Genomic DNA, 25,497 nt, shown 5'->3' on the forward strand with positions numbered 1-25,497 from the left:
TGGGTCCTCCATATGTTTTAACTCACTATGAGTTATTGTTTTCAGCATATATAGGGATGGCACATAGCACAATCTGGCAAGGATTGACAAGTATTTATAAATACTACCTCAGTGTACACTGCTAATTAAAGCAAGGAAATTCTTACAATAATTTCTATACATTCCTATACGTACCTCGACAGAACTCAGCTTGCTTGAATGCTCTTCAGCTTTCTGATAGCTTCCTATAAAGACTGTTATGGTACATCCTCTGATTCCAATTTTTCATCTTTATGCTCTCAAAAATCACACTTTGAATGTCAGCTTCAAAAGACCCGATATCATGAAAGAGACACTGTTGAAACTGTAGCTGTAGTAGACCATTTGTGAGAAGGACACAGGATGCTTTCATGTGTTAACTTATTTGACACGACTGCTCTGCTCTGTTCCCAATTCACACAGTTTGAATCAAACCAGGAAACTAGAATTTTGATTTAACAGCATAAACTGCTCCACATTTCCTGGAAAAGTCTGAACAATAGTGATCTTTCAGCTGAACAGTGCTTGAGTCTGGAAAGCAATCAGTATTTGAATTTGAGTTTGTTATGCAACCAGGAGCAAGAGTGTCTCATGCAACTTGAATTTTAAAGCGAACAATTTGCATTGTACTGTAACCACTTTGTTGCTGAATAGTGCAGTGCCCCTGCGTACCACTGCTCTCTTCATCACTGGGAGCTTGATATCTCATTGCTTTGCACCTCTTGAAGTGGTTTATGGCTGTGCAAAGTGGGTATTAAAAAAACCTACCATTTTGGTTTAATCATATTTCATTCCTACTTGGCGCAGTACACAGAGACCAGACGCTACGTAGTCGCTCCAGCTGTCCATTACAAAGACACCATGATACCTTAACGTGCTAAATCTGTCATATTTGGAAGCACAAACCTGTCTTTTTTCCCCACGCTCATTTCAAGAAATGGGCATTTTTAAAGTGGTTAACTTCTTTGACTCTTGAACCCCCATCTCCTTTTCTCCATATTAACATTATAAAAGGAATATAAAGAAGTTTAAATAGTCCAGATGGCACCTCTGGGGCTGAGGGAGTAGCCTGCCAGCATGCTCCTAGACCACTTACTCTCAGCTTGTTATACGGAAGGTGGAGGTTCCTATATTCCAAAATGTGTAAACACGGAGGACTCCAGATGGTTCCTGAGGTAGTTATTAGGGAAGGCAGAAAATACAGGAGGTACTGAATCTCAGTCCACAAAATCATTAACTCAGTGAATGTATTTTCATTTTTGCAGTATCGGGACCATTAGATGACAGGGCAAGATTAAAAGAAAGAGAAAACAAAACAAAAAAATGATTACTTTAATCAGAGCTTTGTGAACAGTGTTAATTATCTACAGGGGACAAGATGCTACAATGAAAGACTGTGGTTTAAACTCCCTTTTCTGAGACTCTGGAGCTTGCATTTGTTCCGAGTGAGCAGCGTGTTGGGTAGGGACTCTGGGGTAAACCTAGAGTGGATGTGTTTTGTGATCAGTGGACTGTGTAATGAAATACTGATGCAATATATTTCCCTTTTTCTGCAGGGGAGTCCCTTTGGGATTGGATGTAGCTACATTTGATATTATAAAGAATTTTAAACCGGTAATAAACGTGTGCATATCTTTTCCTGAAAATCAAGTATGATTTTTGATGCACTACTTATTATGTGTGGAGTTGTTCTTTTCCAAGTAATATAACAAATTTGCCTTGCTATGGTTTATTTTAGCAGTTTGGAACTGTATTATATGCACAGAATGTATTAGCAGCCCCAGGAAGAAAGCTAAAGATGACAGTGGGGATGGGCAAAGCAGCCAAATCACTGCAAGCCTACATGACTACTTCTTTGCCATAGCATCCTGCTCGTTCTTTATATCCAGTTGCTCTCACCTTCCCCTTCACCCATCTGTACTGTGGGTTTCTGGTAGTACATTTACTATCAGAGATGTAAAGAACAAAGTTTGACCTGAGTTACCTTTTGGGTTTTTTTCAGCTTCATAAACTGTATATTATATGACCAGCAGCATCTATTCAACCACAGCCATTCTCACAAAAGCCACCAAAGCACTTCCAAGCCTCCTCCTGGAAGAAAGAGCCTAACATCCCCCAGCGTCCCTCTCAAGTTAGGTGCTTAAAAACCTGTGCTTGGAACTTTCCAGAGCTGTTCCCTCCTTCGTGCACTTTGGAGCAAACACCCACAGCTGCATCACTCCAGCACACAACTTCTCAGCGCCACTGATGTCAGCAGGGAGCTGGACCACCTTCCCGTGGGAGGTTCAACCAAAGCACCGTTCTCTCTAGAACTCCCTAAAATCTCATTTTCGGGATACTCACGCCTGTGTAACCTGGACCTGGGACTGTCTAAGTGAAGCAGGAGCAGCTTAGGTCAAAGACGGATGAACAGGGGTCAGCTGAACACACCCCAGCTGCGAGCGCGCTCCTCCGGAGGCTCCTGCGGTGGCTCCCGCGGTGGCTCCCGGCCGGGCTCTCACTAGATGGCACTGCGATGCTGCGGTGGGGGAACGGCCGCGGAGCAGCCCCGCACCGGGACGTCTCCCTGCCTGAGCTCTCTCTTCAAGTTTCTCTGAATGAAGCCTAACCGAGCAGTGAAGGATTCTCCGTACGTTTTGACAGCGAAAGAGAAGTGGGATCTGCCTGCTGAATAGTCCTGTTCCCTCTATCGACAGTGAATAGAGCACCAAGGATTCTTCTGGGCTGTTTCTTCTAGCAGTTACGTAGAGACGGGTGGTTTCTCACATAAAAGCTGTGTGTGTGGTGTGTAGGAGTGGCAGATCATGTTTCACAGCCCACTTGCCTTAATTTTGAATTGTACAGCAGAGTTATACTAATGTATTTCAGGAGATCCTTGTGTTCACACACACTCTGCCTCTTTCAGAATTCCTCAAAATACCCCTGACCTGTCACAGAGACCTCATTGTAGCCTCGGTAAGAAATTTCCCTCCCAGGCTGGACATGCACATGCAGCAGCTGACAAACCACAGCATCCCTGATGTAATGGGGAGAGGCTGGAATTTCTCGATTCAACACACGACTGAGCCAGCTGGACACAAACTGCTTATTGCAGATCGTGTCAGAGAAGCTGCATGAAAGACAGGCTGGAAATAGATGAAATTCCATTTTAATTGCAGAGGAATCACCTCTAGAGAAAACAGGGCATGGGCTTGCTAAGTAAACACCAGTGCTAGAGGCACTGCCAGCCTTTTCACATGCCATTGCTCAGAAGTGAAGGAATAAACATGCCGTATTAGTGAGGCTTTGAGCCTGGATATCTGAAGGTAGCATTAAACCCTCGGATGAATTATAAATTAATTCACTGCTTGAGGATCAGAAAAATATATGGGATTAATTGCAAATGCAACCTGGGATCCCTGGCCTAGAAGTAGTCCTCAGCTTAATGAAACTCCTGGAAAGGACTCTGTTGTGATAACTAAGAAAGCACTCTCTGTGTATGATGAGTAAACAGTTCAACAGTAGAGGTGGATCATATTCTGACTGAGTAAGATTTCATTTCTATTGACCTATTTGGCAAGGACTATGAAAAGGTATTTTTTAATCCATATAGCACAGGAAATGTAACTGCTATCATGGTAATTTTTGAGGATGTTGCACTAATTATAGGTCTTCTTTTGAAGGAATATAAAGCATTGCTCCCAAGAAAACTTCTAATATTAGGATGATGGCTTAGTATTTACACAGGCACTTGTGTGCAGATACTTGTGTCTTTGTGAGCCTGTGTTGGTGTTGAAGCCTTGCCCATGATTTTAATCTGACTTTTTAAAGAGTTTATTCAGGTATGGATATATTCTGAGCTGACGTAGGAGGGACAGAAGGTCTTTGGAAGGCATGTGGTCGTTTCTCACAAATGAGTTGACAGGGAGTTTCTGGAAGGAGTGTTCGCGGTTGTGGTAGGGAAACAGCATTGTGTTTCCTCACCACAGGAGACCAAGAAAGGTCTTGCTGTTTCCTGAACTCTGCTTATTTATCAGAGCTGTCACATCTGTTAAAATTGGTTTTTAAATAAGCTCTCATTATGTAGTCACCTCAAACAATGGCTAAAGAAAGCAATCCTGGGCAATCTTTACAAACACGTTCCTCTCTACGGCCTTTGTGTAGTTGTCATCCTAATTGATACTTGAGTAATCAAAGTCTTCCAAGATCCAAGTTGTGACCTGACCGCCCTCTTTCCAGATCTACTTTCTCTAAATCCTGTGGAGGAGGCCAGCAACATCCAGAGTCCGATAACTGGCTTTGTGTTCCGAAATGCTACCCAGTCTACCTCTGCTGCATCAGCCAAGATATACAAGTCCCTCCTTACAAGCTCAATAGCACCCTTACATTTTCTGATCCTGAAATTTAGGCATCATTTTACACGTTAAAAAAAACCCCCAAAACAGCTGGTGTTTCTACATGCAAAATGAAATTGCATCTCTTATCATAATTTGAACATACTTTTTAAGCTCAAAAGCCTATTTTTGAGAAAAAGAAAATTGTGTTGCTACCCAACCAGTCTCCTTTCTCATCTGGTTTTGTCTCTGGGAAGGAAATCCTGGCCACAGTGTGGGCAATGATAAACTTCAGATGAACTGAATGACTCCAAGATTTTTCTCTGTAAGGTTTTTTTCATGCTATTCCCAATGAATTTAGATGCAATTAGATTATTTTAAAAGCCTGATAATAATAGTTACAGTATTTACTTTCATTTTAATGCAATACAACATAAAGTTTTGAATTATGTAGTTTGTTAACAAATCTCCATGAAATTATTATGTAATCAAGGTTTTCTGCAAGTCTGTGTTTTTCAAATGTTCGAGACTTTGTAGTTTACAGGAGAAAAATATCCTTGAGACTTAAAACTTAATTTTTTAAATGGGAGCCAGATCCTCATGGAAATCAGGAGGTCTGCGTGGTGCAGGAATCTACACAAATCCCATTCCCAGACTCAGTATACACTCGTGATGAAACAGTAAAAAGATGGTATTAGACACAAACAGCTTGGATGAGCGAAAGGGATATATAAATAATAATAATTTTGTTATATATTTTAAAGTTCTGTATGTTTCCTTGTGCCTTCTTTTAAATCAGAAATGTAGTAATTTAAAAAAAAAAACCAAAACCCAACTACTAACTTTTGTGGCTTTTATAACATGTTTCAGTGCATGTAAGGTGGTAGCCTTGGAAATTATTTCATGCATTAGGAAAGTACTGAAAATAAAGCATATTACCACTAAAAATGATGGTGTAACACATCTAGCACTAGAAGAGCATATAGGACTGTGACAGGCTCTGTATATTAAACATTTAAATATATTTCCATTTTGCAAGAGGGCAGCTCTAGAGGTATCATAACATAGGACTGATCTGTATGTAACAATCTGCTCTTCAAATGGGAAACATTTCACTTATTATTTTAAAGACTCAAAATAATTAGTATTGTACAAATTTTACCTTAGAAATTCATAGTTTGCACTTATGTTTTCTAGATATTCATAAGTCTAAAATGTTGAAAATTTTCCATTTGTTTTGCAGAATTAAGCAGATTGCTAGCCATCAGGACTTCTTTTTCCAAGACCAGTCTTAAGTGTGGTTTTTTCCTCTTTTGTCTTTAATTTATTCTTTACAGTTGAAAAATCATACCCTTTGATTAATCAGCTTGTGGTTGCTGAAGTAAGGGAAGTTAGGGCACTCCCTTCAGAATTACTTAATGAAGGGTTTTTCCATTATTTGTGTCGCTTGCATAATCTCTCACACTAACAATATCTATCTGAAACACAAAAGATTCAGCAAGCAAAACTAGCTAGACATAATCCAGGCTCCCTGGCACCATGTACCTTCAATTTACTGATTATTTTTATCCAATACACTTCAGAAACAACTTCATAGCTCAGGTCTCCTTGGCTCTATTAGCCTCCTTTTTATTTGATTTGAAATCACTCTAAAGGTAAGAAATCATGCTAGCTGCTAGATACTATCTGTTAATTGCTCCTGCAGATAACGAGCACCCTAAAGGGCAAAAAGGCCTATAGAGACACATCAGAAATGAATAATTTATGCTTCTTCCAGCAGTTAACATTGCAATGTTTCTGTGTGCACAGTCTATCTTACACCATGCAGCCTCCAGCTTTTCAGGCATTTCACTTTTGGATGGTTCACCATTAAATAAACTAGTGAAACCTCCAAAAGTCTCCTTAGGGCTTTTTCCTTCCAAACCCTCTTCTGTCATATACCTTAATTATTTGATGGTGAAGGAATTTCCCTTTCCCTGCTCTTTGTTCCTTTCCTCACTTCCCCACTTACAGTCCAAAATAAGTGCCAAGTGGTGAAAAATGTTAAAAATAATTAACTTGGCATCTTGTACAGCTTGATTGCAAGGCAGGAATTATTAGAACAAATAATGAGCAATGCCTGTAGGGCCTTTGATATAATTGTTGGTTTGTTTATGCTGACAAAGTATAATGTTTGCATTGTGTTATTCAATCGCTATTAAGATCTTTGAGACAGTGAAGGTATGTCGTTGGTGTAAAACAGGCATTTATAAATATTAGAACAAGAACTGTAAAATGCAGTGTAAGATCCACACGTGTCATGTCTGCCTGTAAGAATCAGTTAAACCCGAACAATGGGCCAGATATTTCCCATTTCATCCCTAGAAAAGCAGTTCCCTTAGGTGTGCCCCTTCGGTAAGGTGTTTGCAATACAGACACTTGCAACCCAGTGGTTTTAGCCGGCCCCCGTACTTAACTCCTTTGCCCCAGCAGCTCACAGGCGCTGGTGGTGACTGTGTTGGTCTCCACAAACAATCTCACTGACGAAATCTCATGTATCTTCTGATTCACTGAATTCAGATTGTGTCTGCCAGCATGAATTAGACAAACCAGTTGTACAAGGTTACTCCCAAGGTATCATATTGGAGCGTTTTCTGTACAAGGCTGCAAGGCTGCTTTTCTGGCAGGTGGAACAAGCTGTGCCTTCCTCTGAGAGCAGCACTCTGTCATTTTTGAGGGCAGCCTATATATTATAACTCACTGTACGACCTGTCACAAACATTTGCAGTGCCTCTCATTGCTGCAGGTTTGAACCACGACTGCTGTGAGTTCAAACATGGGTTTTTTAAGTGCCGCATCCCATGTTTGTTCTACACTAACTTTTAGCTTAGTCCTGGGTGATAAAGCAGGAAAAGGTTCCATGGTGGAGGAATTCAGAATTTCTCAGATTCTGAAGTGGTGTAAACTCCTGACATGGGCACAGAGCCCTGTGAAAGCTCTGTCTGCAAATTTTTCAAGCAGCTATCTTCCAGTAAAGATATAGCAAAAGGCATGTGTATCCGTCTCAATTTTAGTCATCTTAAAGTCAGACATTGACACACAATTATTACCTGGGTTCCGCTTCTTGTCTATGGTGACAAGTTACTGTATCTGCAGGGTAAGCCATCTCACCTATATTAGATGCCTCTCAAGAAAGAAAGAATGTCCTTCAGCTGCCTCCATCTCTTAATTGGCTATAAAAGTAGTTTAAACAGGACATGTAACTTTTAAACAGAACTACAGTTCAGTGAGATTCATTCCACCCCTAACGTGCAGTTTCCTTAGTGTCATCTTCACAGCCCAGCAAGGTGTTCAAGTACATGCCCAGCCTTCCATGATCAGACTCCCTCTAATCACACGGGCTGGCTTAAGTGTCTTGTTATATCAGGACTCAACAGTTTCTTCAACTGAATGCTTAACACTGGCTGCCTCTGTCAGACTCCAGGCTGCTTGTTTATGACACTAATTCTCTTTAGCTTTCATAAACAGTACGGCTGGTATATCAGAGGGAAAAAAAAGCCTTGTTCTAATTTCTTGGTATTTTCGAAAGAAATACATGGCATCATTTACTTCCACGCTCTGTGCTGCATGTCTGACTAAGAGTTTGAATTATTTCTGTTTTCTTTTGCCTAAACCTTTTAAATTTATTTATTCTCTGCTGTTATTTAGTGAGACTGTTTTATCTAACTCTGTTAAGTGTTCTGGGACACAGATGGTATGAAATGCTCCACACATAATAAAGACTCATTGTTCAGGCAGCTCCCATGGCAGTCGATGGTAGAGATTACAGTACCGGGCCATAAATTGTATCAGTATTGTGTAAGCAGGATATTGTTGACACTTGATGTTCCCAATTAAAAAAAAAAAAAAATACAAAAAACATGTCAGTTTTTTGAGCAGCTTCCAATGATTTCTTCACATGAGAATCTAGGGACTGTACAGAGACAGTTGACATCTCTCTGTTCGGTGTAATGCTGATTTCAGGCAAACTTTTCTTCTACAACTGGCTGAGGAATATTTAGTTTAAGACAAAGTTTTGTTGACCTAACTATACATGTTCTAGCATAAAACTCCCACTGATGACAAGAGTTGGCTATGCCAAGCAGTATCTATAAGAAGGTTTGTATCAAAAGCCTGCTGAAGCCAATGGAATAAGACCAAGCCCCCAGCCAGGCAGACAGCAGGGAGGAGAACAACGCTAACTGGAGATAGTTTGAATTCTGGCAGGGAAAAAAACAAGCCCAAAGCAATGTCAATGGGCAATGCTGAGCAAGTGTGAAGGTGGCGCTTCGGCAGGGTGCTGTGGCGGTGGGGTACCTACTGCTCACAGCAACGGTGTTGCAATTGTTCCAGAAAATTATCTTGTCTGGAAGAAAAGATATGGGCCATGTGCTTTTTGTCAGCGTGATGTTGCAGAAGGAGCTAGTGCCACCATGTCTCCCAAGGGCGTTGAGGGAAGCTTGCATAGGGATGAGAATTAAAATGTGAGCTATGGTTTGGTGGGTCAGTTAGCTGCTTGCACTCTGCTGGCTGGTACCTTTACCTGTTTGCCCCTTTCTTCCCTTCTCAGAACAGCATATTTCTGCTATTTTAGATCCGGGTTTTCAGTATCCTTAGGTTACAGCGCTTCATGGCAGCAGAGATATACAGTATTAGCATATTTTAGCTTTTATACCATGCTCTCTCGATCTGCCTCCTTTCCTCCTTTTGTTCTTTTTCTGTTAAGCAGAAAGGCAACAGAAAGCAGGCACTGAAGAAAATGTATACTGCTCCCTGACAACAAAAACTAGAGCCAACTGTTGCAGTCAGCTTTAATTTGCATTCCCTGGTGAAACCCTGAAGCTTAACGGGACATGGAAACATACTGGCAATTTATGATCATTCACATAACTACTGCTTTTTTTATTTTTACTTCTTTTGCTTTACAATTGTTTAAAGGAAATGTTAGGAAATGTTTAAAGGAAAGAGACGCAGACTTTGCCAAACATATGGAACTTTTAGGATGTCCGTGTGCAGGGTGAATTCCCAGTCCTGAGTGAGGAGAGGTGGGCATGTTTCCTGTGCCCCAGCTGGAGAAAAATGTAGATTTAGTGCCTTTTTCCCCAGAAGTCTCTAATCTCAGTCCTGAGTCCCTTCACGCCTAAATCCATGAACTAGTCTGGTCACAGATGACACATTGCTAAGTTTTGGGGTTGTTTACTATTATTTTTTGGTTTGTAGCTTAGTATTTTTTCATTACTTCCTTTGTGTTTCATTGCAGGAGAGAGAGTTTGGTGACCCAAATAGGTTCCTTCTTATCCAAGACCTGACATTCCTTTAACTATGGGGAAAGGCCATGATAAAAACACACTGCGAGTCATACGATTACAACCTCTGTAATGACTTTAGAGGGCTGAACGTATTTTAATGACTGTACACAAAGACACTCATCAGCTAAAGCATCTGGTTTTGACAACAGAAATGCTGGTTGGAAGCATCACCTACCCTTCCTACAAAACACCTGGCATTTTCTTTAAAATTAGCAGCTTCTGCAAATGACAGGGACGGAGAAGTGTATTCGGGAGGGGGAATGGAGGGGAGGACAGGAAGGAGGAGGAAACAGGATTTGTTGCTGTGGGTTAATAAGCCAGAGAATGTTTGGGCAGTAGTGCTTAACTGGAACCAGCATTAAATGGACATTGCAGAAAGCTAATAAATATTTTAGCCCTCACCAGTAGAGGTGTTAATTAATTTGTATGTATGTTTTTGTGTCCATATGGGGGAAGCAATCAAAAATTAAATATTAGATCGTTAATTAATACTCTCTGTAAGGAAAGATTTTGTTCCTCTTGACTGTTTTATCATGCAGCAAAACCATAGACTTACTTATATATAAGTTCACAGTCTGATGGATGTGAGATACTTCAATGAAGAGCAAAAATGAAAGGAAGTCTAATTGTGTTCCAGAGTATCCTATTTTTAAAATAAATAAATGTATCCTAAATGCAATAATGATTTTATGGTGCTTATTAATGGAGTCAAGGCAGCATTACAGGATGCAAAATACCTTGTGACTGAATTATCAGTTACAAGACTACAAAATATTAATGATTTCACAGGATACCATAAAAAGACTCACAAATATGTTCACGTCTTTCAGCATTATATAATTTCAATTTTTAAATGGGCCAAGCTGTTGTTTGGGTAAACAGATATTGAGACAATGCAGCCATAACATATTACAAAAATATAACTGCAAACTATTTTTTTAAGCTAAAAAATGTGTATCCATTTGAAAAGCAGATTGCCTATTTATGTCCTAAAGTATGGATTCTCTCTCCTAACTGTAGATATCTATTTTTTAAACTGTTTGTCAAAGTAAACTGGTTATTGGTGTGTTACAGGAAGAAACCAAATTAGCATCCAAAGGACCTGATCTGAAAGTTGGCTTTCTTTTCACTATATTCCAGTTTTCCTCAGTCTTCAAATCTTTATCTCTTCTCCTTCCAGACTTGGGAATGGACACACTTGGCAAAGTTTTCTGTAAGGTTCTTGGGACCAGGAATTTGGTAGCTGAGAACCACCTTCCCATACGTAGTCTTGTCAGCAGGACCATTTTATTTCACGGCAGGTATGGCTCATATGTATAAAAACGTGTATAAAATGTATAAAAGTCTCTAACTGTAATTCTCTTAGTTGAGGACGTTGTTCTACAGATTACTCATGTTAAATCATTTGTCAAACCACCTTCTACAATCCATTTCAGTTTTACTTTAAACTACTGTATGTGCAGTGATCTGTCTGTGTTATGGCTGCATGAAGAACTCTCTAGTTAGCATCAAATCTGGAGACTGGTTTGCAGTATTTACAGATATCAAGACTGTCAAAACAGGAGATATTTTTAAGTGTCCGATCTTCTTAATTGTTCTGCAGAGCCAGTTTAAATACTTCTGGATACATAATCTGAAAGACTTGGTCTTGGTGACTGTTCCCTACTGATGAAACCTCATGTAGGAGAGAAAAAGCCCACAGTGCAGCAGTTTCCCGAGTGTAGTACCGATGAAGACAAGATGAGGCAGCTGCACTGGATTTGCAAGCCAGCTATTTCATTTGTGCTGCTGACAACAACCAGTGCGAGACACTTCCCTGAAAGGTAGAAGAAATTCTACAATAAACAGTTCAGGACTATCCTGCCATGAACAAAAGGGCTTTTTCTACCTCAGGGAGCACGATTTTGAAAGATAAAAGCATGTAAATAGCTCCTGAATGACTGTGTTGTAAGCATTTGCTGTTGCACTTCTGCGTATTATTAATTATTATTAATAATAAGGTTCTTCAATCCTGGGTCACCCTTACTGGTCATTTGGCCTCACTGATATGTTGTGCCAAAGGGTTTCCTTATGCAGACTGACGGTTGAAAGAGTGTACTTTCTCAATACACAAGTTTTGACTTTGTCCCCGTTCAGTTTACAAGTCCTTTAGCTTTCACGCCAGGTGAAGTACGGCTGATGCGCTTTCCCAGCGATCGCTCGCAGCTCGGTACGTTTTATCCAGCTGATCTCTTTGGAAGAGCTTTTTCCAAAGCTCTGTTCGTTCTCATTGCCTCATTGCGTCTCAGCTTCGGAAACAACTGCAGGATCCTAGCTGTGGGGAAGCAGATTTCTGCTGCCCTCTTACATTCAAGCTTTTTCATACCGGGAAGCCTTTGGTACAGAGATGAACCGGCGTCCCTTTTTTAGATTGCTCTGGGTCTCGGCCCATGTCCTCGTTCAAGCCTCAGCTAAAAGTGATTTTTTACAGCTGCTTGAAGTCATTAAGAATCGAAATTTAGAAGTGAAATGCTGACACCACCTTCCCCATTACAGCATTTAACTGCTTCTGTCATGCTGCAATCAGCCTTGTATTGTAAGCGCCTGTGTTGTGAGCCTCTCTGATCTAAACATTTGTTAGCTTAAAATATCAATTCAATTGCAGTCCATTATGCTCTGCTCAGAAAACCCATCTGGCTCCAAAGGCTGCTACCACGCGATGTGCTGCGGCTGCTGCTGCGAAGCCAAAGGCCTGATTCTGCCCTTGCTCACAACGCTCCACATCTCAAGGGACGGCACTGAATTAGCTGAAAGTGAGCCTCCCCAAAGGAGGTGAGGGGGGGTGAGTCAGACAGGTATATGGCTACATCATGCACCCTTTCACTCTTTCCAACTTGCTTTCCCAGGTTTGCCACTACCCTCATTATCAAGGAAGTGAAATTCAAAGTCTGGGAAAAAGAAAAAAGCCATCAAAAGCGGAAAACACCTTTGGATATTTTTTGTCTCAAGGAGAGGATTGTAACTCCCATTTCTATCCGTCTGAATCACCAGTCAAGACACTCTCAGGCATTTCTGAGACAGCTCTTTAAAACAACACTAACACCATAGGTGGAAAGTAAAATAATGCTTTTTGAAGGAAACGCCAAGAAAAAGATATAAAATATTCATTGCCTGGAAGAATCACTTTTAACTGCAAACCGTTTTAGTGTCTATTGTGCTTGCAGGTGGAAATACCTGATTAAAAACCTCTAGATGAGAGTCCTGGTCTCATGGTGTGCCTGTGAGATATGCTGGGAGTACAGTGGGTCTGAAGGAAAGACATGGGAAGCTATTTTCAGTTTGCTGTTGCCTTGGACTCATTTTGCAAGTTTTCTGCCTTCTGCTGAGCACAACCAGCAAAGAGCCCAGTTACCTAGGAAAGCGGTTGTGTTTTGTGCTATATATAAGTAATAAGGATGACAAGCCGCTACAAGCACCCAGAGAGTAAATGCTACCATGCCACTTAAGGTCAGGATCAAGAAGATCACCAGAGCTCAATTTTTTATGGCTTTGGGGCATCTTACTTATTAAGCTTCATGACCAAGAATGAGTAACCTAGAAGTTCAAAATGAGCTCTGAATGCCTTTCCGTGGCACGAGAGACCTGGGAAAGATCCAATTTAACTAGATGGGGCATGAACAGCTCTTCCCTATCTATCCACCTTCCCAGTGATAATGAACCACTCAATACATTTTTCCACAGAGCAGGAAAGAGCGTATGAGAGTGCTGAAGGCACTTGTTAAAACCTGAAAACAGCCTGAAGTTGCATAAGCTTTCCGAGGGCTTTGACGCAGGGGTGGCAGCAGATGGCTGAAAGGAGGGGTACACCCCGTCGTTCGCTTGCCCCTGTGACGGGGACGACAGCAGGGCTCACGAAGCAGCCCCTGAGCTACTGAAGATTTTTAGCACAGCATAAAACAGTAAGCTGAGATGAGGGTTAGTTTATTTAATTTTGCAGACTGAAAACTGGAGGTTTTTTTGTGAGTCATTTGATTGTCCCCACCGCCGGGGACATGGCAGCAGCCTTGCTCAGAGCAATATGGCAGCTGGTGGAGGGGGCTTGCTGCTGCTTATCTCTGCACATGTTTGTCCCAAAACCCCCCCGGCCTCAGTGCCCAGCACAGACAGGATGATCCTGATGTCTCTCTGACACTGCCACAGGGTTCCTGGGTCCTCCCAGAGACACCGGGTTGGTGCTCCAGGAGGGTGCCGCTGCCAGAGCTCCTGCAGAACCCTGTGACAGTCCCAGATGGCTGCTGTAGGGCGACAGGGAGGACTACCTGTGGCTGTACCAGGAAAGCCACATCAAGAGAGGATTCAGTTCATGCATTTGACTCAATTACATGCCAATGGAAGAATTCCCATGCACCTTGAAAACTTCTCAGGGTGGGAAAGAGCTCGCAGACACAGTGTCTATTAAACATCATGGGCTGGGATCAAGAGCAATTCGGTAGCCTCATATCACGAGACTCTTCCTTCCCAGGCTATTTAACTCACAAGAGCACATTGGCCATCCATGCACAAATGATACACTAAAGGCCTCACTCAAAGCTGAAACTAGAAATTCTCTCTTTATCTGTAACACAAAAGCTATTCATGTTTTGGTTTTAAATTGTAATAATTATATAGAGAGAACAGAAAATGGTTTGCTACTTTATTAACTAACACACGATGAGAAATAACACCCACAAGACAAAATAAAAACCCCATAAATTCATTATAACTTAGTTAGGGAAACTGAAAACTAATAAAATATATTTAATGGGTTTGTACCCAGGTTAGACTGGGGAGAATGTCAAGCCTAACTCAAAAGAAGGCTATTTAGTACCTTTTCACAAAACAATGGTCCTGTAAACCCCAGCCCAGTGAAAAGACGTTACGACTTCATTAAATCAGTTCCACTGACTCAGGTGAGAACGTGTCCACAGGGGTGAACATCCTATGCCACACTGGGCAATGAATCTCACTGTAACACTGGCTATTCATCAGTAGTGGCAAAACTCTGAGCACAAAGCAAGAATGCAATGGGTTTCATTTGTATTTGCAGTTTGATACTCACCTATGTTATGCATCACAGAAATTTATAAATGATAATTTCCACAGGTGATTTCATCATCTGTTTTATATCCCATATACAATTGACTTGAACTTGAACTTCATGTGTCTGGAGTAAAGCTGGACTTTTACATCGGTTCCCTGACTGACGCTTTAGAGCCATGATGAAGAATTCACATTAATTCTTATCGTTGCAGCATTGTGCAGTCTTTGGATAAGACACAATCACGACTGAAATTCCTCACTGCTATATTAGACACAAGAAAGCTTTTTCTGTGCCAAACATGCATCACTCTTTTCGCACCCCTGAACAAAAGTACCAGTCACAGAAAACACAGTAACCCAAACGGAACTAGGAATCTGTTCTGTGGCAAATGTGCTTTTAGCACAACAAAAAGGGAGCAGAAAGATATGCCACTAACTTTCTGACATCCCCCAACAGATGAAATTCTGTGTGTAGGCAATATATCACGCTCACAGAAATTAAATGCACTACCTTGTGTTTCAGGCTGTCTTTACCACTTTGTATATATTAGCAGCTTTGTGGAGCCACTATTAAATTTAAAAACTTGTAGACAACCTGAAAGTAATTTGGGTTGGTTTTTTTTTTTTTTTTTGTCATTCTCCCCAACAGTAAGAAAGTTCTCTTTACCAGGCTGAAGACTGGACCCATCAGAGGGGAACAGCTAATGCACTGGAAGGTAGGGCTGCCCTGCAGAGGATCTCAGCAGTCTGAGAGGAACCACAAAAAGGATATACAATGGAAAAGGAAAACTCTTGCATGTCCAAATAATTTTGGGGCCTCAGTATAGGAGAGTCTTTGACAAACCAGAGTGAGGCTCGGGGAGGGCAACTGAGATGGGTAGGGGCTGGAGCATTTGGCATGCAAGCTGGGTTTGTGTAGCCTGGAGAGAGGGCTGGTAGTGAGGGGTGTGAAGTAAGGGGAGAGATCTAATTGTGGTTTTCTTCTATTTATAGGGAAAATAGAGAGAAATATTGAATCAACTTTTCTTAGATGTGCTCAGCGAAAGGACAAAAGGCAACAGCAAATGAAGTTCTGATTTGCTGTAAGAAATGAAATTTTCACCAGAGTGGTGAGGACTGGTACAGTTCCCCCAGAGAGGCTGTGAGGTCTCCATCCACTCAGAGAGATGGCCCTGAGGAACCTGATTTATCTTTGAACAGGGCCCTATTTCAAGCAGGGTTTGGACTAGACAGTCTCCTGAAGACCCTAAAAACTGACTTATTCTTTAATTCTGTATCCTGGTTCTGGCCAGGATAGATTTAATTTTCACATGAAGCTGGGAGGGGACATAGCCAGGACAGCTGGCCCGAACTAGCCAAAGGGATATTGTGTACTATATGACATCATTAGGGACGGGCTGGGCATCGAGTTCCCTGCAGTAAGCAAACTGCATTGTGTAGCACAGAATCACAGAAACACCCGCGTTGTATATTCTTTTATTAGTATTGCTGTTGTTATTTTCCTCTTCTTTCTCTGTCCCATTAAATTGTCCTTACCCAACCTCTGAGTTTTACCTTTTTCTTCGGAGTTTCCTCTCCATCTCACCAAGGGTGGGGAGGAGGGACTGAGTGGCCACATAGTGCTCAGCTGCTGGCTGGGGCTAAACCTGGGACCAGGTAAGAAATGATACCGCTCAACCTGTATGAGTTGGAAATGCCACCCACACATGAGATGATCAGCTTGGTACTGGGACAAGCTGCACCAAAACAATCTTGAAATTGTATTTGTGTGCAAACAGAAGTTTATTTAGACATATAATCGCTTCCTTTCAGACTGGCATAGTATTTTTAAGGTATTAGAAAATGTGTGCCTAAAGTTGGGCTCACATATGCAAATATATGACAATATCTTTCAAATATAGTGAAGGAAGCACCCGCCTAATATCTTTGGTAGTCGGCTTATTTATTGATGCCCTTCAATAGGATTTTGAAGCTTATACTGGAGATATGTGTATCTGCAAATATAGGTGGGATATCTAACGTGGCCAGAAGGAAGACAAAAAAGAGTAGCAGGAAAATGCATACTAAATCTTCCTTATATTGCTTTTAGTGACTTTTTTTCTACTAAAATTACATATTCAGATTTCCTGCTGGTATGTTATGAAGCCTTACTGCCATTCATTCAGAAAGACCTGCATTGTGTATTAATTTTTCCTGTGATTTAATAAGCAATGAGTGTCCAAGCTCCAGAAATGGTTTTTTTTTTCATCCAATCAGAAACGCATACTGATATGCCTATATGCCACTGTGTGATCATGTGATCTTTTTATGATCAATTAATAGGAACTAACAGGAACTAAACAAGGATAAAGATGCCAGCACAAACTCAGGAAAAAAGAGTCACCAGAACATTTCATTTGGGAAAAAAAATGTCAGAGGCAGTTCTACTCTTGTTCCTGAAGTTTCTAGAGGAATTAGGGTTTTTTATTGCACTTAAGCAGAAAGAAGATAAAATGCTTACTAATATCTTCTCTGGTTGACTTTCAAAGGTTGAGGTCCTGTATCCTGGGTTTTTATGGATATGCTAAAGAACAGCACCATCAGCTCCTTATCTTCCTGACAATACCTGCGACATTAAGTACGCTGCCTCTTTTACATTTACAAGTTGTATTGACGTAAGGTACCTACAGATAGATGAATGGTCACGGATAGGAAATAGTCATGGGTGCAGGACATAAAGCACCATATGGTGACAAAGAGAAGAACAGGATTACGGAATCATTGTGGACTTGCAATCGCTCCCTGGACATAGGTGCTAAAGGAGGACTGGTATTCAGAAAAGATGGAAATGATGGTCAAAGCAGTGCATGTGAATGTATTGACAGATTGATGTTGCAGACAGGGGTCCCTGATAAAACAGATTTTTGCTTAAAACAGACTGTTTGCTTAAAAAATTACTTTGGGGAAAGATAGCAAGTAGTTGTTAGAGTCTGCTGTAGAATTCCAGAGTTAAATCTGGATATGGATAGAGATGTTCAAACCATTATTACAGGGAGAAATTCTGCAGAAAGTTTTCTCATTATGGCAGACTCCAATTTCTCAGATATAGACTGTAGAACAAATGCCACTGAAGGCAGGCCAGATACTCTGGAGTGTGACAACTGACAGATTTTCTGACAGAAACCAGAGAGGCTTCTTTCTAAACTTAGTTACAGAAAGCATTGAGGTTGTTATAGGACAGCTAAAGTAAAAATAGCATCGTATCACATGAGTGTTGGTTTAATTTAAATAAAATGGAGGGATAAACAAAAATAGATCTGTTAGTAAGTCTGTCTATCAGAATTTTAAAGAAATGAGTGAAGGCAGAAGTTAATTGTTCAGGGACTTCTCTGTGGAGGAGACTTGGATTTTCTTTAAGGCAAAACAGAACTTCTGGAGTTTTTAAGCCCTTTAAAGAAAAAAAACTTATGGAAAAAAATATCCCCAAAACCTAGCTGTATGCAAACCTAACTCAAAAATGGTGCTTTGATGGAAATGGAAAACGGGTGATCAGCAGTAAAGGCTGTGCCTTATAGGTTAATCTTTAATAAGGGCTCTTGAAAGTGGGCTCAAAGTTAGAGTCAGAAAGGAAATTTGCAAAAGAAAGGAAATGAAGCAAAACTCGAAGTTCCATGTTTTCACCTAGTGCATGCAGAAAACCTCTCTTTCAGGATTAAAAAAAAGCTGGTGTATGAAAACCTGCTGCTGGTGAGAAGCATTTAAAGTAAGTCTCCTCTCGCAGAACTGATGCCACGTGGAAAAAGGGTAATCTGGTGCATTTCATGAGTATCTTCCTAAAACAGGCCTACAGTGTAGGTTTCAATACAATTCAAAGTTTGAGAGCAGCTTTTAAAGCAAAACCCCACTAAAAATGAAGGTAAACATAAAAGAAAATGAAAAATAACAGATAAAAGCTTTCTCACTAAATAAAATGTGGTATATCTACTCTATCAAATCTTTAGCAGAATGGTGGTTACTGTGCTAATGGGAAAGTCCTGGTGAAGCTTGAGAAGATGAGGATTAGTAGAAGACAGCTAAGGCAGGTAAAGGTGCTAGTTAAAGAAAGATACCACGGGATTATGTTGAAATGCTATTGAAAGACTCTTGGGCTGGAGTAGGATTACTATTACTTTTTTCAGTACTGATTACCCTTGGAACAAGTCTCGTCTGAGTATTTCTTGTAATGACCTTGGCTCTAAAGAGGAATATACTAATACGGGTTTGGGAGACATTATCAGTGTAGAAGTGACATAGAGAAAACAAGACTACCTTGCAGGCTGGAAAAGTAGAAATGAGATGAAATTTTATTACATGCATTTAGTTGCTAATAATTTTTTTTTAAAGTAATTGAAGCCTCATCGGAATGACATGACACCAGAAGAGCCTGTGTGTTTTAAAAGATCCTGAAAAAAAATAGGATTAACCAGTGCAATGCCTGAGTCAATTGGGAATTACAACACTAGATCATACTTTGTGAGACACTGCCATGAGAAATACGAGATCTCCAGAGAAATGTAATCTGGAGTACTCTGTACAGTCTTGGTCATCCATATTCACCAAAGATGAATTCAGACTGGAGCTGATGGAGGGAATGTCTATGAAGATAATCAAGAGAATGCCGAATCTCTCATGAGAGGAGAGAATGAGCAGCTGGAGGAATGATTCTTACTTTCCCATCAAAATGCCTCTTATTCCCTAATCCCATCTGTCTGTCACAATGGTCCCACTGGGCAGGGGAGATCAGTGCAATGCCTCATCTGGAAGGATGCATATTTGGACTAGCTGGTGGCCGCTGCCGAGCAAAAAGAATAACGGTTGAAGTCTGCCTGCTGTTCCCTTTAGTGGAAGCTCTCATTTTTCTTCTCTATTTTTCTGTTTTTATTTTTGTTTTTATTTTCCTCTGACTTGGCTGCTTTTTTTCCCAACATTTAAAGCAACATAATTATCTTTGAGATGTAGGCTGTTCTTTTATATTTGATGGAAATAGTGCAATGGATCAGAAGTTGTTAGAAGTCAGGACCGAAGGACAGAAATGGACTGTATAATCACATGAACCTCATTTCCTTAGGGAACAAGTATAAAAACAGGGATGGCACAAGAATAAATAGGGGCAGACTGCTGATGAAATTAAAAAGGCAGGACAGCAGCAGCAGGTCTCTATCAATCAGAGAATTAAACTTCCAACTGGCATATTAGCTACAAAGGGTAAAACTAGTTTTAAGATTGTAATCAGGTTATGAAATGGATTATATGACATGATTGCCTTCAGGAAGTCCTCTCCTGTCCTATCAGAGGTAGGGGTGTGCTAATATGATGGCTCTATCCTAATGAGTGCAAGATAACATTTTAAGATTTGCAAAGGGGCCTACAGATCAGTTTAAAAGTCATTTGCAGAAGACACATTTACTCCACAGTATATCAAATTTGTTCACCCTTGTCACTGAAAATCTGTTTTGCCAAGTTGCAGTCAGAATCTGTGACTATTGCTTGCTCTGCCTTTCTTTCTCTCTGGAAAGCCTGGGTGCTGGATTGCAGTGGTGCAGAACCTTGACAGCACAGAGAGAAGCAGTGGCAGCTTGCCCAGAATCCAAGCCCTGCACCTTATTTCCATACAAATACACATCGAATTGTGTAAGGTTTTACATCAGAATTATTTTTATTTTTTAATTTAAAGACCACTGCAAATTTAGGCTGCACTTTACAGAGCAATCCAAAATTACTCTGAAGGTCACAAAAAAAAAAGAAAAGCCATGTAAAAGCATAACATTGTCATCACAAAAAAAACCCCCAATTGTAGAGACTTAAATGAATTCCAGTTTATTGTGCTGATATGAAAAGAGTTTGAATTCCTGATGCACGAGGATGAGATTTACCAGAGGAGTTTTTAATGAACTAGCTAACAGATAATTCTTCCAGATAAAGTTAGGACCTATCAGCCATGTCATAAACTGCTAGCAAGCCTCCAAACTTCTTGTTCAGCCCAGGCAGGAATAGCAATTTGTTTGGACCAGAGGGACTGCAGAATGGTGCTTGGTGGCACTGTGAACTTCTGCAGGCTGGCTCTGGTGTCAGCACATGAACAGTGGAGATTTTTCCAACAGAGCTGGTACAAAATGGGAAAATGGTTGGCCAGGGAGATTTCATGGAAATGCAGTTTCAGCAGAATCCAGCAGCTCTACGGGAGGGTAGTGACTTCAATGAAACTTGATGAATTTATAAATTGTTCTGAACTTCTCATTTTGCTTCTGCACTGCTGTCAGTCTATATTAAGAACTGCAGCTTTATATGATATAAACTTTGATTAGACTTTGATTAAACTTTGATAGAGAGTTTGATTAATAGTACTGTATGGAGAAGCCAGAACAAACCCCCGAGGGGCTGATGAAGAAAAGAACGTCAAGTGCTGACTGGCCAGCATAACATGCAGTAAACAGGAACGAGAGGCTAATCTATAATTTAAACAATGTGTTAATTAATACACCATAAATAATGAAATCTGTGGTAAATCCAGGGAGTAATCTTGTCTATCTGCTCATCTAGGAGCAGCTAGAACACCATGCCCTTGAGTAAGATGACAGTAACTGTATGCTAACAGATAGAAGTCTCTTTCCAATCAGATGCTCAGCAGCATTTTTTGCTTGCTGGTTTTTACTAATTTGAAGATGCAAAGCCTTTCTAAAATCAAATGGCATGGTGGGACAATCGAAGGAAGTAAAAGGAGAATGCCAAGGGATGGCTGCCAGTCTGTGGGTGTGATTCCAAAACAAGGTGTTACAGAGAGGGACCTTCCTTACTCAGCCTGATGCCATGATCCCCTGCCTCCCCAGGGCTGGCACTACCCGGTGTGTGACACCCCTCTGCCCTGGGGAACACAGCTGGATCCCACTGAGACTCAACCAAGTTAGCTCTATGTGGAAAAGTGTTTGAAGCCCCCAGTGTGCAGCTACAGGAATGTCAGCACCAGCCCACATCTTGGGTGAGGTGCTCCAGGGACTTTCCATGATTAAACAGAGGATTTTTAGGGGCAGCCTGCAGTTAGGTTGGCTTCAAGTGATTATGGAATAACTCTGCTGAGCCAACTTGTCAGTCCACATCTGTCTACCACTTTGTCAGTCCTAAGACCTGTGCAGCCAGCAGAGCAAACGTAGTGAGATGTAGCTGTTATGTCGGATGTCCAGAGACCCAACCAAGGAAGGGTGTCATTGCCTTTAGAGTGATCTTACTGTGTCAGCAAATCCGCCTAGTACTTAAGTCTATGGCAGTTTATTGTGGAAGGGTTTGTTCTTATAGCAAAGACTGTGAAACTACTGATTATTTGCTAAATGGCTTGAAGGGTAGAGGCATTTTTAAGGGAATTACCTGCAGCCTTCTGAATTTATTGGAGTAATCTGATAATCTTTCAGCTCTGGTATTTTGGTTCCCAGTGACTTGTGCAGTAGATCCAGTACAGGATCTGGTTGCCCAGCCCTGTGAGCAGAACTGAAAACACAGGGGAAAAGACTCAGGTCCCCAAGGAGTTTCAGGAGGTTAGTGTATCTAGGTTGGCACTGGAAACCCATCCTGGCTTAAAGGCTGTTGCTGTTAGATTGTTTCTAGTAGCTGAACTCGCTCACCTGCAGATGTTCAGACACTCCTGTCAACACACATGCCCTTATGCAAACAGATGGATGCAGAATGAGCATCAGCTGTTTCACTGGACTTTCTGCCATTGCTTACCCCACATGCAGAGCTGCCCCATTCCTCATGCAGCTCCCACCTGGAACAGGACTGGTGAAGCTAGTGACTCCCCCTGGAAGTTGCTTAAGACATGACTTTCTTACAGAGTAACTAAGGGAGAGGAGAAACTGAAAAAAAATGGTGAAAAAAATAAAAAAGCAATGCAGTTTGGAGGTGCTGCTGGCTTAGTGGAGAAGTTGCTGTGGGAATGCTGTGTTCAGAGCACATGAAGAGAAAGGAAGGAAAACAGACTCCCATGAGGAGAAGACTGAGGAATTACTTATTTTCAAGGCATATCAGTCTTCTAGAGAGCATATATTTGAGAGTAGATATTTATTCAATCTAAAAGCAACCACCAGTGTGGAAAAGGTGGAGGTAATGGGGAGGGAGGGGGTGTAGCACAACTCCATCTCAGTCCAGCATCATACTGAAGTTGTTTGTTTTTTTAAGGAATTAGCATTGAGAAATCACCAGCTTCCCCCATAAGCTGTTTCACTCTTTCCCCTCTGGAAGGGACCTGGCTGCTGGTTGTAGGCAGCATAAGAAAGATTGTTACCTATAATTGTGCCAGTTTTTATGAAATCCTAAAGAACAAGATTTTTAGATAATAATTTAAATGCTGTTTTATCACTACTCAGATTTCTCCAGGTACTAACACAGAAGAGAGGTGACTGACTATGGCTTCCTGCATCAGCAATGTTCTGCTGCAGCAATCACGGTACAGTTGTACACCAGCCTTGCTAGAAGTTTACACTGCAGTTTTTTAATTCACGTTTGGGGAGCCCAGGCAAGTGCTAACTGATTCTTGTGGTGCATCCTCTGTGCTATTCATGTGGCCCTCACTGCCGTGCAAGGAAGATCGAGAGGGAAGGTTTTGCACACACTGCACAAAATTTTTCTTCATCTTCCTCAGGACACATGTACCCACCTGTATGAATTTCTTGATGGGCAGGGTTTAATGACTGAAATAAGAAGTAATCCACACCTATCCATTACACATTACCAAGTAGAGAATCTTCAGTCACCCTGAAAGCATTCTCCTGTTAGGAAATGATGCTATTTTCATCATTTGGAATGGAAAACATACAATGTCATAAATAAAATATTTAAAAGGGGTTTTATTGGTCATTAATAGCTTGATATTAGAAATACCCTGCTTATAGACCAAGGCATTTCCAGTATCATTCATTTTCCATGCCAGACTTGTGGTTTGTGATGGAAGTACACTTTTAAGAATGTCAACCAGCAATGGCTCTTACCAACTGTAGTGATAACTTTATTCTATGGGACAGAGAATTAAAAGAACAATAACAAAAACAAAGTTGTACTCTCTAAATAAAGAAAATCAATCAAACACTATGTTTATTGATCCACGTTAGAAATCTCTATAACAGGCTCAATGAGCGGACGGCTAACTGAAGCATATCGCTTAAAACACCCAGTTGTAGCATGATACCACTGAGACAAATTATGCTCTCCTTATGCAGCCTCACCACAAATCTACCATCCTGTAGTGCAACACATTATCCTTAACATTCCTTTAAAAAAGGAGAGAGAACAGAAGAGGATTTTCACAGCTGGCAATGTACTAAAACATATTAGCTTTCATCAGGAGAATATAATGGTACGACTGTTTAAGAAAATGCTGCAACCTTGTTTAATTTTCTTAGATTTTTTAAATGGAGCCTTTTCTCATTGGAAGATGGAATAAAATGAGGGAAGAGAGGATCAGTAAATATTTTCAGCCTTCTCAGCTGAAATCCATAATTATTCCTTTCTGGTTTCTGATATGTAGATTTCACAGAGTTGATTGCAAGCTTCAGGAACCATTTTTGCCTTTTAATTTGAAGCATTTCAGGTTTTCTCTAATTAACAGCCACTTGCAGGGTACATCACAGGCTCAGTGCCTACTCACCAGCCACATTTCTCATAGACAGATCTGTTATTACACTAAAACGAGGGCGAGAGGCCTTCTGTATTAATAGTTTATGAAGACAGCTAAATTACAGCTGACCATACAGTATTCTGGCTATGTTCTTCTCCTAAGTCTCTCTCTGGACTGTCTTTTTCTAGGGGGACAAAACTTCTTTAAGTGATAATACCTTCTCCTGAATGAATGTTTGTACTGGTTGGTGTGGAGCTGCATCATTTTGAGAAATAGCTGTAGGAAGTGCTTAGGCACTCTTGTACATAGCACCAACTAATTAAAATAGAAACTTGGTTTTCTTTTCCCCTTAAGGTGACAGTTTTATATCTAAAGAAACAAACCCTAAAAACAGAGGCAGCAGGACAGCTGTTACATTCTTCCTATGAAGACAGGCTAAGGCAGTTGGGCTTGTTCAGCCTGGAGAAGAAAAGGCTCTGAGGAGACCTTACTGCAGCCTTCCAGTACCTGAAGGGGTCTGCAGGAAAGGTGGAGAGGGACTGTTTATCAGGGAGTCCAGTGACAGGACAAGGGGGAATGGCTTTATACTAAAAGAGGGTAGATACAGGTTAGACATTAAGAAAAAATGCTTCCCTGTGAGGGCGGTGAGGCCCTGGCACAGGTTGCCCGGAGAAGCCATGGCTGCCCCTCCCTGGCAGTGTTCAAGGCCAGGCTGGATGGGGCTTTGGGCAACCTGGTCTAGTGGAGGGTATCCCTGCTCATGGCAGGGGGGTTGGAACTAGACGATCTCTGAGGTCCCTTCCAACCAAAACCATTCTATGCTTCAATGATTCAATGATTCTCATAGACATCATTTCAAAGAGAAGATCAAGGTCTTTACATCGTAACCCACTTAATTCCCAGGCTCTTTTCACTGCATCAGTCTCACTGCATATTACTCATAAGTTAACTATGTTCACAGTTTCTTAGAGGAAGGTTCTGTCAGTTTTATCTTGTACAGTGGCAAGCACATGAGGTTGTTTTTTAAAAACAAATGGCAAAACCACATTTCCTTCTCTGTCCCCCTGCTCCTTCCCTCTTCCCTTCACTCCTCAGTGCCTTATGACATTTGTGTCACCTTCTGGGTCCCAAGTTCTCATTCACTTCATTCTCCTGCTAGTAA

The 25,497-nt window shown here is 41.0% G+C and overlaps 1 protein-coding gene across 1 annotated transcript in view; it reads right to left on the reverse strand.

Annotated features, from left to right (window-relative positions):
- XKR4 (XK related 4) overlaps positions 1-25,497 on the reverse strand; it is a gene marked incomplete at both ends in the record, with an annotated part of 222,808 nt that overhangs the window by 55,254 nt on the left and 142,057 nt on the right. The window lies entirely within an intron of this gene.

The sequence above is a fragment of the Gallinula chloropus genome (assembly GCF_964237585.1).
Source record: "Gallinula chloropus genome assembly, chromosome: 2".
Classification (NCBI taxonomy): Eukaryota; Metazoa; Chordata; class Aves; order Gruiformes; family Rallidae; genus Gallinula; species Gallinula chloropus.